Genomic DNA, 14184 nt, shown 5'->3' on the forward strand with positions numbered 1-14184 from the left:
AAAAAGATCATAGTATTAAATTTATTTCCATTGTTTAACAAATAATTGAAATAATGTAGCTCATATACAAAAAGCATTTGAAATAAATTAATTAATAAAAATGAAATAGAATTATAGAAAACATTTTTATATCCATAAGACTATAAGAGGCAAACTAAAACAAACTGGAATTTGAAAAATTATCATTAATATTTATGCTTTAAAAATTTACAATTTTTTCATCTCAAGTTTGAGACCCTCAAAAACTTAAAAGATAAACTGAGTGAGCCGCTGCGCCTATTAGGTTTCAAGGAGTGGACATAGGAAAAAAAACTACTATGGGCCCAGGGTGGCGGGCCGCGGGGCTAGGGCACAGGTAGTGGATGGTTTACAACTTTGCACTAAGAATCCGACCCTCCTTCCATATAGAATTATTTAGACAACATAAGCTGAGAGAATTCTTCAAGCCAATTGTAGGTTGGAAAGTCATCCAGGAGCAACCATTTCCAGAGGAAGTCCCTGCCAATCTGTGCCCATTTCCTGTGACGCGTCAAGTGCTCCGCATTTAGGTTCAGGAGAAACGGTTGCCTGGCCACTAGCACTATTTGGTCAGGGAGGAGAAGCTTGGTTAATTCACTCACCCAAGGGATCCCCAACCCTACTTCTGCAAGGATGACAACAGTAATGTCATCTCCAAGGAAGTCTTCCTTATTAACCTTCCTTAATAGCATCAACATATCCACCTTGTCTCCTCTGAGGTCCAGGATAGACGCTAAGAAACGTGAAGTAATGTCCGTGTTAACACGGTACCTATTTTTGTTTTGCAGAAACTCTCTGCCCAGTACCATCGGCATAGCCTCATTGATGAACAACCTGACCTCCTTGCAGACTGATTGGAGGGTTTCATCCTTAACGAAGCCCAAAAAGGCCCTCTGGTCCTCTGCAGAAATGCTTCTCAAGCGGATGGGAGTGTCCATCTTGAGAAAACATATTAACAAATTAAACAACCTAAGCCTATAAACCTAAACCAGAGGAATAATTTAAATACCGTGAGCTCCGATGATTTATCTACCAAATGGCAAAGGCTAATTGAAGATGAAAGAAGCAGAGATCGTATATAAATAAAGCTCTTGATTGTAATAATTACTTCTCTAACTGTATTAATTGCTTTAAATTTGGAAACAACTCAAAACCAGTACTAAGTTGGCAAGTACCACATTGGAAGTTGTGGGGACAACATGGATTGCCGTAAGTGAATAGATATATATTAAATGATCAAAATTATTGATCATGATTCGTGAGATTTGATACGTGTCTATTGAATCCGATTCCATTCCGGGCACTTTCTGGTGAGCTATGTTCCCTTCATAAAATTGGGCTGAAATAAAACTTCAGCCATTCATCTACGATCATCGAACGGTTTAAAATCATTGATGGATTTTAGGTATGTGTCACCCTTCACATGTCAAAGAGGCCACACTTATTGATACATCATGCAGAGTCTGGATTCAATGTGATGTACTGATGTGATGTGATGTGCCTTGTCTATTAATGGCAATGAATTCATGAAATCGCCAATAAATTATATAATTTTCCATAAATTAAAATATTCGCCAAAACAAATTCAATAATTTTCAAGGTAGTGTATTGCCTGCGTGCGCAATGTCCTCTAGGCAGAGACACAACGAGATGGGTGAAGACATTGAAATAGTGATCGGTGTTTGCACCTTGCTAACATTTTTTTCTTATTTATGGCCATTAAATGCACCTAATCTAATAAAACAAGGGACAATTTATGGTACGTACCAATGGTCCATACTTGAGTGGTTGTCGGTACAAGCAAAATCTCTCTCCATGATTCTCATGATGAGGGATAAGCATCGTGGTTGTTTTCCTTGCTACTAGGGACTCCTTGCTTGTATAACTAGGTGTGTGTGAAAGTGAACCTTTTATGGCCCTTGTGCGGCCTATATATCCCTTTCTTCCACCCTTCTACCCCCATTCTTCACTCCATTTTCCTTCTTCTTGTCCCGGTTTTCTTCCATTTTCCTTCTTTTTTGGAGAATTTTCTTGAGGATGTATCTCTTACCCACGTTCTCCCTATGGTACTCCATTATTTCACATTGGGGATTCTTCTTCTTCTTCTTCTTCTTCTTCTTCTTCTTCTTCTTCTGTAAATACCTAAAATTAATTAAATTAAATATTTAATTAGTTTATCCATTCCCACATAATTAATTGTATTAATTATGTTAGCCCTCATTCTTCTTAAAATTAATGAAATTATATTTAATTAATTTTATCCCCCAGCCATATAATTAATTTATCAAATAATTATATAAATCCCTAATTTGTCTAAAATTTGGATTAATCCCCAACCTTAGCCAGTTTCTTCAACTTTTTTCTAATCCCAATTAGTTAATTAATTAACTAATATCATGATTCCTACAAATCCTCCATCTAACCCCCTTCATTAAGCCTAATTAACCCAAACCTAATCATCATTAACATTTTCCCTAATTTTAAATTCATCCCACCTACCTAGGTCAACATGTGACCCCCCCTCATAAATGAGCTTACATGCAAGGGTCACTTTCTTCTCCACCTCTTTGACCCAAGGGTCCTCACACATGCATAAGAATTCTCTTCCCCATGAGAGCCACCCAACACTTTTGTCATCAAGCCACATGTAATCCTCCTCAAACCTAGGACTCTTACACTTTGCCAAAAATTCTTCCACTTGTCATCTCCAAGTTCTTCCCAAGATGTGCTCACACATGTGTGACCACATCTTTCCCTCTTTCCCGTGCCAAGCGTTCTTCCCAAGACACTTCACCTTGTGACACTTGTCACAAGGCTAAGACCTCAAGCCACCTCACCTCCTCACACTCAATCTCAACCCTCCATTATCCTTCAATCTCAACCATCTATTTTAAATTCTCAAGTCTATAAATTGAAGTCTCCTCTCTTCACAGTTCAATCCACTTTATTCATGATCTTATGCTGCTATTTTATGTTTCAAATTCATCCATAGCACCCTTATCATGCCAATTTCATCCCACACCTCATCCATAGTATCCTCATAATGCCCAAATTTAGTTATATTCACTCATACTAGCGTAATCCATTTATCCCCATCAACCAATCCATATTGTTGTGATAATTGGAGGGCATTCCACATCAAGTCATCAAAGGAGAAAATCAAGTGGAGCTTGGGTGTGTCCACTTCCAACTTAATCCGATGAGCTTGGGAAGGTATGAGATTAGTTGTTTTAGGTGTTTTCATGTTGTTTTATGAATTTAGCACATACAACTAGCCTTGTCCATTTTATTTCTTTTAGTGAGTTGGATGAGTAAGAGGTAGCCCATAGCTGCTTTTTCCACCACTGAAGTATAGTATATGGATTCTACTCATGCCTCTAAGGAGGTGGTGTGGTTACAGAGACTTGGTATTGGCATTGGTTTTGGCTACAGGTCTATGAGGATGAGAAGTGATAGTTAAAGTGCTATATGTTTAGCAAATAATCCTATGTTTCATGCACATACTAAGCATATTGATGTTTATTAAAACTTTGTGTTAGAAATGGTTGGTAATGGTTAAATCTTGATAAAAAAAAGTTTCCATCAGAAGAGTTCTCTTGGTGCAAGAAGGCCATGGACCTTGATCATTGAACTTGATTTTATTTTATGTACCTCTTGGATGTAATTTCAATGTCTAATGTCAAGTGGGAGAAAAGGTGGCATTAACCTTGCAATCCTAAGCCATTCATATGTCTCCATGTTCTTTGGAAAGTGTTCCCTAGTACATGTGTTCATTATAGGAGGATACACTGTCTCTTCTTTTCTCTCTTATGGGGAAAATCTTGATTGTGCTTTTGTGATCAATTCAACACTTGGGGGACATCTTGATTCCTTCATGATAGTCACATATAATTTATTTTTCATTTTTTCTCTCTTTTGGGGAGGATTTTTTTCCCATGTTTTATTATCCTTTTCTCCAACTGAGAGTTGCATTGCTTTGCATTGGTTTGTAAATGAGTACTTGATCGGGCCTAGTTTTTAGGACGCATTCATGCATGCATTTTTAATTCATCATTATCTCTTTCTCTTATCCCTAAGATAATATTAAAGGTCGAGGTGATGGATTGATTAAGTTATTTATTTAATTATTTATTAATTAGGTCCTTTATTTATACTTTTTCACATAAGCTAAACTCAAGTGTTTTTTGTTTCTAGAGTTTGCTTTTCTAGTTGTAGTTGAGCTTAATTTAGCTCCTACTTTGCATTTATTTAGTTCTCCTAATTTTATCATTATGGTTTTGCACCTAGGGTTTCATTCATCCTTTATAAGGATTCATTCATTCATTGTAATTGTATCTCCAATATTGTGTGTGAAATATATACAAAATTCTTTGGTTATTATAGAGCATATTCTCTTTGCTTGATCTCTTTTGTGTGATAGGTGTTTTTCTTGCAGATGAATCTTGGCTCTTGTGGTTATACCGACTTCTATACTCATATATACTACTTCCTCTAGTAAACAAAGGGGTAGAGAGATGGAGAGATAATGAGATAGGGATAGAGAGAGATGGAAAAGAAAAGTGGAGAGATAGAGTGCAAAATAGATATAGATATATAGGTAGACAAAGAGAGAAAGGGAGAGAAAAGAGATATGGATGAATAGAGGGAGACATGCCTAAAGAGATGCAAAGAGGAAAATAGGGGTAGATATGAAGATAGAGTGAGATAGTAAGATGGAGACAAATTGATAGTGAGATAGAAGTAGAGGGTGATATAAATAAGAGATATAGGGAGATGGAGATGGAGAGATAGAGAGAGATTTTTAGATGCTAATATATAATTATTGACAGATAAAGATATAAGGATATGTAGAGAGAGAGGGAGATGAAAATATATACAAAGAGAGAAAATAGAGAGAAGTAGAGATAGACAAATAAGATGGAGAGATGAGAGAGAAATAGGGAGAGAGAAAAATGTGAGAAGATGTATATGTAAATGTATGTGTATGTGTATGTTATGTGCATGTTTATATAAATATATATATGCATGTATTTATATATATGTATATATGTAAGCATATATGTGTTGGGCCCATATAAAATTTCCATTCCATATGCGTCCTTGTTTGAAGTAATGCTTATTTAATTCATTGGTCAAGAAATTTGCTTAAATTTTTGCTCATGTAATTCGATCATTTTTAAGTTTCACTACATTGAACTTGAACATTTTTGGTTCAAGGTTCAAAGTTCAACGGGCATTGTTTTGAATGTTTTTCCTCCCGCGTGATTTTCAGTCTTGCTATTCCTTGATGACATTTTGCATTCTCTGAACCTTGAACTTGAACCTTTTTGGTTCAAGGTTCAAAGTTCAAGATTTATCATGTTTGTGTTGTGTTGCGATGGTTTCACAAGGGTCAGAGTTTTATGTATAGGTTTCTTGAAATACATGTGACTTGCCATGTGGTGACGGTGTGGACTTTTAGAACATGATAAATGGCCGCCGAGGGGAGGAATATTCTTTCTTCAGTGATTTGAAATCTGCCATTTATGGTGAGTATGTGTGAGGATCCGCTGTGTCAGAAGTGAAGTGACTTAACATTTAAGGCATGCTTCAGTGCAATCATTTCAAAGTAAGGCCACATGAACGAGGAGTAATGAAGGCAACTTTTAGTAATGATGGGTAAGATTTTCTCGGCTTTAAAACTGATTACTTGTCTCGTTGGGATTATTATTTTCTTGAGAAGATTTTGAGAAGGAGTTTTCGAAGCGGGAGAAATAGGCTGAGATAGGGGTTTACAAAGTACAGAGGAAGGTATGTTCAACAACTTTCTAAAATTATTGCAGTTTGTTTTAAAAGATCTGGGTATTCTGTTAGCTACTTGCTTCTGTTTTCACTTTCCTTTTTTGCCTAGAATTAATTGTGGAAAACCATGAACTAAACATGAGACCTATTTTGCCCAAATTGATGAGCTTGTCTTCCCTTGTAATCTCTTTACCAGAGTTAGGTGATACAACATTAGTTCAGCTGGATTTAGATTTTTTTTTAGAAAGAGTAAGGAATTCAGCCGCAGACCCCATGATGAGAGATGTAGCATATAGTGGATTATTAGAAGCAACCACCTTTCCCACAGTTGCTCCTTGCCCTGAGTTAGTCTTAGAATGTATGAATCATTATGACAAGGGTAATAGATGCATAAGGAAAAATGATGGAGAAGTCTTGTTGTCCATTGATAGATAGACATTAATGGAAGCCATGGGTATTCCACATTGGGAACCCTATGAAGATTGGACCATTGGTAAATCCTACGGAGTTTTCTCTGAGAAAAAGCAGTATTATAGAACTGTTATTGCATGGAACTGGCTCCAAAAATTCAAAAAAGGGGGCTCGAGGCTATCGAGACCTCTAACCCGTGAACATTTAATTCCTGCAACCCGAGACTTGGTAATACTGTTGAGCAGGGTAAAGGGTAATTCCCACTCTTTTTACTGGGTAAAGGTTACATGAAGGTTTGACTAATTATCTGGGAATGCCTAATTTTTATATGTCATCCTATATGTTATATATGCTTGCCTGTGTGTGAGAGAATGGCCGGGGTTGTCTCATGTAAAATGGGTTCAAGGCATGAGAATTTATGAGTATCATCCTAGTCTAACTTTGAAAGGGCATGTTGATGATTATCTTCATTGGAACGATGTTTTCGTTGGAAGGCTAACCTTTGAATTACAAGGTAATTTGCATAGAAGAATGTCTATAGAAGCAGTTGAGCTTGTTAACATATATGGCAGTTTCTTTATATAGTTCAACCACTTCACTTACCTAAGAGTTGGAGGATTTAAAGGTGAACCCTTTAGACTGCCCAGGTATGTTTCAGACTCTTGCATTTTGATCGAAGTTTCTAGATAGCTTGCTTATGTCGCAAAAGATTATGGTGAGGACTTCAACACAAGTGGGATTTTTCTCATTGATTTAGGCCATTATAGTTGTAGGTCACTCTCTGATGCACTAAATCTTGAACTGGAATTTAAAAGGTTTCATTTGAAGACCTTTGTGAAAAGGGTTAACTTTGATAGTAAGGGTTTTATTGCTCAGTATGTGAAGAAGATGGTACCTGATCAACATGTTCCTCAGTTGGAGGATTATTGGGATGGTTGCCAAGATGAATTTGAAGTATGGAGAAGGAGTTGGTCTAGATTAACTTTAAAACAAATTCATGACATGAAATTACCAATGGATACCTCGGGTGTCGCCACCGATGATGAAGACATACTTGATTCCAAGTTTATGAAGTGGGTCCATGATGAACCTCTTCCAAAAGTGGATTGGACCAAGAAGATGGGGGATAGTATTCAGACGCGCACCTTCAGTGTACTGTGCAGGACGGAAAATTGGCTTAGGAGTTGCCAATTTCATCCGACACGAGCAACTAGTTCAAGAAGCAAAAATGGAAAGAGGAGTACCACAAGTAAAACTTATGTTTTGACTAATATTCTCATTTCTGATGCAGGAAAAGGACATGCAAGGATTAAAGAAGAGAAACTTGACATTAGGGTTGAGCTTTCTATTGCTGGTCAAGTGACCAGGTCAAGGTCCAAGAAGAGTTTCTAGCCGTCAGCTTCTCATCTCATTCTAGATTTGGACACAGAAGAAACACTGTGCAAGATGACATCCCCTATTTCCGAAGAAGACAAGGTTTCAATTGACATAGATACTATTTTCCAAGACCCAAGGATACTCGAAATGTAGTCTCATATAGACCATGCCACACCACCATCCTCAGCAAAATTTCCACCTATGCCTTCAAAAGAACTAACTTTAGCACCAAAATTGTTAAGTGGTTCAATCACCAGGAAGAGGAATGTGGTTCCAATTTCAATATCAATGGAGGAAACTGTGAGTAAATGTCTGGGAAGGTCTAAAAATCCCAAAAAGTTAAAAACAGAGGCTATGATTGATTTTGATGAGAGCACGAAGCATTGGGCTGCAGAAATTGCTAGACCTGAGTCCAACAAAGATGTTGCTACGACTTCAGAAGCAGACTACGCTATTGAACAAATTGATTTGGGGGTCGGAACCAGAGCCGTAAATGTGAAGCATCTGGAGACTTCAACTAAATGAATTATCTCCCGTACTTGGAAGGAGGAGAGAGACAAGGCTAAGTTGAAACAAATTTTAACACAAATGGCCCAGTATATTCATGCTTTGCAGAACATCCCATCACCATTGTCCCAACATTTAGGACCATTTAGTCCAAAATCACCTAGCAATCAAAAATTCTTGGATGAAGTTCAATGAAATAGGATGATTGCCGAGGTTTTCTCAGAATGGCTCACCTCGATCATGCACCAGGCAACTAATTACATAACGGATTTGGTCCATATATTCAAAGAAGCCAATGAGGTCACCAAAGCATTGGACTCCGACTTGGTCTCGTGGTAGAAGGAGAAATCTAAGTGGGTTGTGATTTCAAAATAGATGCGTGATATTCACCGTCATGGTTTTATGAACTTTCTTGTTGAGAATCAAATGTTAGGATTAAATGAGGATGTAATGTTTATTTGTAAGGAGAGTATTGAGTGGCACAATGAAATTATTGAACAGGGTTATAATGAGTCGGCCAGTCTGCGTGGTGAATTAACGGCGTTAAGGGCGACCATGCAGAAGGATTTACACTCCCTGGATGTCGAATTACTTAAAGAAGATAGTGAAACCCTGGAAGACACTACGGAGATGATTAACTAGTTTAGCAGACACATTAGACAAATCAAGACAGAGAAATCCTTGTTCGTGGAAGACTTTACGAGGATCTCTAAAGTGGAATCGATGCTCACTATTTGTCTCGATCACCTAGATTCCCATAGAGATAAAGTGCAGATGGTGAAGAGAAAGAAGGAGCTCTGGAAGCAGAGAGTAATTCATATCATTTTGCCACACGTAACTATAATCCAGGAGTTTTCAAAAGTGCATCAAGAGTGGAGCGCAGCGAAGGCGGTGATGGTGTCTGTTCAAGACACCAACCCGAGTGATCACACTGGAACTAAGCAGACTGCATGACTAGCACTATTGGCAGTTGTTTGCCAGCAAGTCTATTTATTTTCCTCAGTTTTGGTTATACAGTTAGGGTTGCTTTCCGTTAACTCTTACGAGTTAATTTTACTTTCATTAAAAGGAACTATAGGCTCTGGTGACCTATAAATATGTTTGGTAATGACTTTGAAAATGTTCACTAAGTTTTTGAAAATACTATCTTTAAGATTCGCTAAAAACATTGTGTATATGTAGAAAGTGGATGACCATCGATGAATGCAAAATATTGTTAACAACTATTTTTGGTTTCAAATCTGTGTGTTTGATATTTGAAATTTGATTTTTGTGTAAGTCTATTTCGAAGAAGGGGCTGTTATACTTTCTATGTGTGCAAAAAAATATTGGCAAATTTCATCTTTATAACCTTTTCAATTTGTTTTAGTGTTCGTATGAAGTCTGTCGAATTTATATAAAAAGTTATATATGGATCAGTGCTTGCATTCATTTTGTATTGACTGGTGTATGCAATTGCCTTTAAGTGCTTTCTAGTGAAAAGCATTCAATTGATTGTATGTAATTTGGAGCCAAACGAATATTTACTAGAGGGAGCTATACCTTAATTAAGAGGTTAATCAATATAATGATTTTCCAACTATTTGGTAAAAGTTTGTCTACCTTTCTATGACTCGCAGTGCTTTAAGATTAAACAAATAAGGAAACACAAATCTGTTTACTAACAGATTTTGTGCAACTCTGCTGGGGAGGAAAGAGAATATTTGGTTTTGAAACCAGATCGTCATTATAGTGTACTCTGTTCTTAATAAATGGTATTGCCTCTTGAAGGGTTTTTGCCTGTGTTGCAACCAAATCTAAACTGGGTATAAGAGGAACAAAGTAATATTACCACAAAGCTGGATACTCTAGCCTAGAGGCATAGAAGAAGTCAAGAAGAGGATGATAGAATAAGTTCTCTTCTTAGCGAAATAGAAAGACAATCGGATCAGCTTGTGTTAGTCATTGAAAGAGTAGTGGTTCCTAGGGTTTTCTTTATCCGCGTCCTTGATAATCAATTCCAAATTCCCAGACGTCTGTTGCCATGATTGTTCCAAACTGGACTCCAGGCTGTATACTAGATCCCAGAGGAGGGGGGGGTTTCAGATCCCATCTTTGAGGAATTGCCGAATTTAAACTTCCAATCCACCATCTCGCCCCAATGAAGGGCAAGGAGTAGACCTCCATCTCCTTTGCCATCATCACTTGCATCTCCAGTTTGTCAAGCATTGGTCCTGCATGGTGTTGCCTTACCAATTTCATTTAATCCTACTCCTTTTAATATTATTCTCCCAATGGCGGCCAACAACCTGCAAAGGGGCAGCTGTAGGCCCGTTGAACCAAGGTTTGGACCTTAATCCCTTGCCAAAAGATGCTAAAGATCATTTACCCAAATTTAGCGGGGATGGGATGGTCACTGTAGATGAGAATTTGAATGCTTTTAGCGTAGCCTATGGAGTAATAGCAGTTAAACATGAATATGTGGCTATCAGGCTATTTGTCCAGACTTTGACCGTAGTGGCGGCTGATTGGTTCTATCATTTGCCGAAAAGTGTGATAATGACCAGGAAGAATTTGAAGACAGGATTTGAAGCTAGATTCAAGGTAGCTGAAGATGAACACTCCCTCCTAGCTCAGTTATCCCATTTGAAAAAGGAACTTCTTAAATCCATGAGGGACTTCATAGCGAGATTTGATAAGATTCTACACAAGATTTCGGTCAACAAAAAACCTTCAGATGATAATCTCAAGTGTTTTTTTATTAACTCTATGCCCTCTGAAATAAGTTTCTTGATTCGTAGGAAAAGGGTTGCAAATTTGAACACTGCTAAAACCCTCGCAATTGAATTAGAGGATGATTTGATCACTGAGGGCAAATGGAAACGCGAAGTACAAACATCCAATGCCCAACCCACTACTTCCTTAGATCCTGTTATTCAACGGTTAATGAATGATGTAATTGCCCTAAAGAGGTGGACTCCTAAAGCAAGTACTTCCTATTTCCAACCATATCAAGATGTTCCTAGCAGATATCCTAATCAATAGGGAGGAGGTGGAGGAAGACAATTACAATTACCCCTTGTTCAACAAAGACTTGCTATTGAAGCACCACCCCTCAAGGTAAATTATTGTGTGTTTCATTTAACTAATGAACATGATGGTTCTTTGTGTCCAGAGATGGTTCATTTTTTAAAAATGATCAGTAAAGGAGAAACAATCTTAGAAGCGGATGAAGGAGGTTCCCAAAGTATGCCTGGCGACTCTGAAATTAATTATATGGAATATGTCTTCAACTCAGAAAGGGCTAGAAACATGTTGGTCTCTTTGGAAGATTCCTCATACGCAATTCTTACAAGAACTCAACAGAATTTGAAATCTCAAGATGTTATAACACCGTGCACAGTACTGAGAAGGGAAAAGAAATCTTGACTCATCATGGAGGTATGTCAAAAATGTTTCCAGGTCCTTCAAGTTCTGATTCTTTTACTAACCCTTTTGATATCATTGAGTTTTGCAAGACATCCTATGTTTAGATTTCTCCAGCTGAATATTTGAAATTAATCCCAAAAGAACTAGATAGATTAGTTGAATTTGTCAAAGGGGGTAATTCCCATGCCTTAGCAAGTGAAACCGAGATGACCATGAGTATTGATTCTCCAGCACATGCTAATGTCAGTCCTTCTCTAGTAACTCTTGTGGGCTCATCAGGGACTGTTCCTGTACAAGATGATTGGCTCGAACCCAACCTTGAAAATAAACCAAAACCTTTCTATGTGTCCCTATATATTAATAAGAACTTGATTAACATCATGAGAAAGTTGGTCAGTGAAAATTTTAGGGATTGGCATAAGAAGCTACATGAAGCACTATGGGCGGATCGAACTTCACCAAAATGAGCCATAGGAATGTCACTATTTGAGCTAGTATATGGTATCGACACACAACTCTCTCTTCCTTTTGAATTAGCGGCTTCTAAACTACAGATGGTGATAGAAGATGTATTTTTCCAGAGCTCTCTTGAAAAATGAATCATGTACTTAACCAAGATCGAAGAAGAAAGGGAGAAGTTGGTTGACAAGATTACAGAACATCAGATGAGGGTTAAAAAGATTTTTGATCAGAGAGCAAGGCCCAAAAAATTCATGAAAGGAGACCTGGTGTTATTATGGGATAAAAAGAGGGAACCGAAAGGTGCTCATGGCAAATTCGAATTGCTGTGGAAGGGGCCTTATGTGATTCACGAAGTAAAGGGGCCCAATTCTTTTAAACTTGCTTACTGGGATGGTTTTGAACTTCCCCTGTCCTATAATGGGAAGGACTTAAAATTGTATCAATTGTAAACAAGCATCCCCTGTTAGTTTGTACATACTTTCTTTTGTGTTGTACTAGTCTAGGTGTATCTGTTTTTGTTGTGAGTTGAACCTTAGTCAGTTATGCTGCAAAACCAGAGATCTTGTGATTCATTGTTAGGTACTTTACAAGTCCCAGTCCCCATGCAGAGGCATTGTTGGGCCCATATAAAATTTTCATTCCATATACGTCCTTGTTTGAAGTAATGCTTATTTAATTCATTGGTCAAGAAATTTGTAAGCTCTTGATTCAGAATTTATGAAGCAAGTCCATGATGAACCTCTTTCAAAAGTGGATTGAAGCAAGAAGATGGGGGATAGTATTCTGACGTGCACCTTTAGTGTAATGCACAGGGCAAAAAAATTGGCATAGGAGTTGCCGATTTCATTCAACACAAGAAACCAGTTCAAGAAGCAAAAATGAAAAGAAGAGCACCGCAAGTAAAACTTCTATTTTGACTAACATTCCCGTTTCTGATGCAGGAAAATAATAGGCAAGGATTAAAGAAGTGAAACTTGACATCGGGGTTGAGCTTTCTATTACTGGTCAAGTGACCAGGTCATTGTCCAAGAAGTGTTTCCAACCACCAGCTTCTCATCTCATTCTCAATTTGGACGCAGAAGAAACACTGTGCATGATGACATCCCCTATTTCCGAAGCAGACAAGGTTTCAATTGACATAGATACTATTTTCCAGGACCTAGGGACACTCGAAATCCATTCTCATATAGACCATGCCACACCACCATCCTCAGTAGGATTTCCACCTATGCCTTCCAAAGAACTAAATTTAGCACCAAAATGGTTAAGTGATTCAATCACCAAGAAGAGGAATGTGGTTCCGATTTCAGTATCAATGGAGGACGTTGTGAGTAAATGTCTGGGAAGGTCTACAAAGCCCAAAAAGTTAAAAACAAAGGCTATGATTGATTTTGATGAGAGCACGAAGCATTTGGCTGCAGACATTGCTAGACTCGAGTCCAACAAAGATGTTGCTACAGCTTCAAAAGTAGACTACGCTGTTGAATGAATTGATTTGGGGGTCGGAACCAGAGCCGTAGATGTGAAGCATCCAGAGACTTCGACTAAACGAATTATCTCCCATACTTGGAAGGATGAGAGAGACAAGGCTGAGTTGAAACAAAGTTTAACACAAATGGCCGAGTATATTCATGCTTTGCAGAATATCCCATCACCATTGTCCCAACATTCAGGACCATTTAGTCCAAAATCACCTAGCAATCAAAAATTCTTGGATGAAGTTCAATGAAATAGGATGATTGCCGAGGTTTTCTCAGAATGGCTCACCTCGATCATGCATCAGGAAACTAATTACATAACAGATTTGGTCCAGATTTTCAAAGAAGCCAACGAGGTCACCAAAGCATTGGACTCTAACTTGGTCTCGTGGTAGAAGGACAAATCTAAGTGGGTTGTGATTTCAAAACAAATGTGTGATATTCAACGTTATGGTCTTATGAACTTTCTTGCTGAGAATCAAATGTCGAGATTAAATGAGGATGTAATATTTATTTGTAAGGAGAGTATTGAGTGGTGCAATGAAATTATTGAACAGGGTTATAATGAGTCGGCTAGTTTGCATGGCGAATTAACGGCGTTAAGGGTGACCATGCAGAAGGACTTACACTGCATGCATCTCGAATTACTTAAAGAAGATAGTGAAACCATGGAAGACACTACGGAGATGATTAACCAATTTAACAGGCACATTAGAAAAATCAAGACAGAGAAATCCTTGTC

Source organism: Cryptomeria japonica, chromosome 4 (genome assembly GCF_030272615.1).
Source record: "Cryptomeria japonica chromosome 4, Sugi_1.0, whole genome shotgun sequence".
In the NCBI taxonomy this organism is placed as follows: domain Eukaryota; kingdom Viridiplantae; phylum Streptophyta; class Pinopsida; order Cupressales; family Cupressaceae; genus Cryptomeria; species Cryptomeria japonica.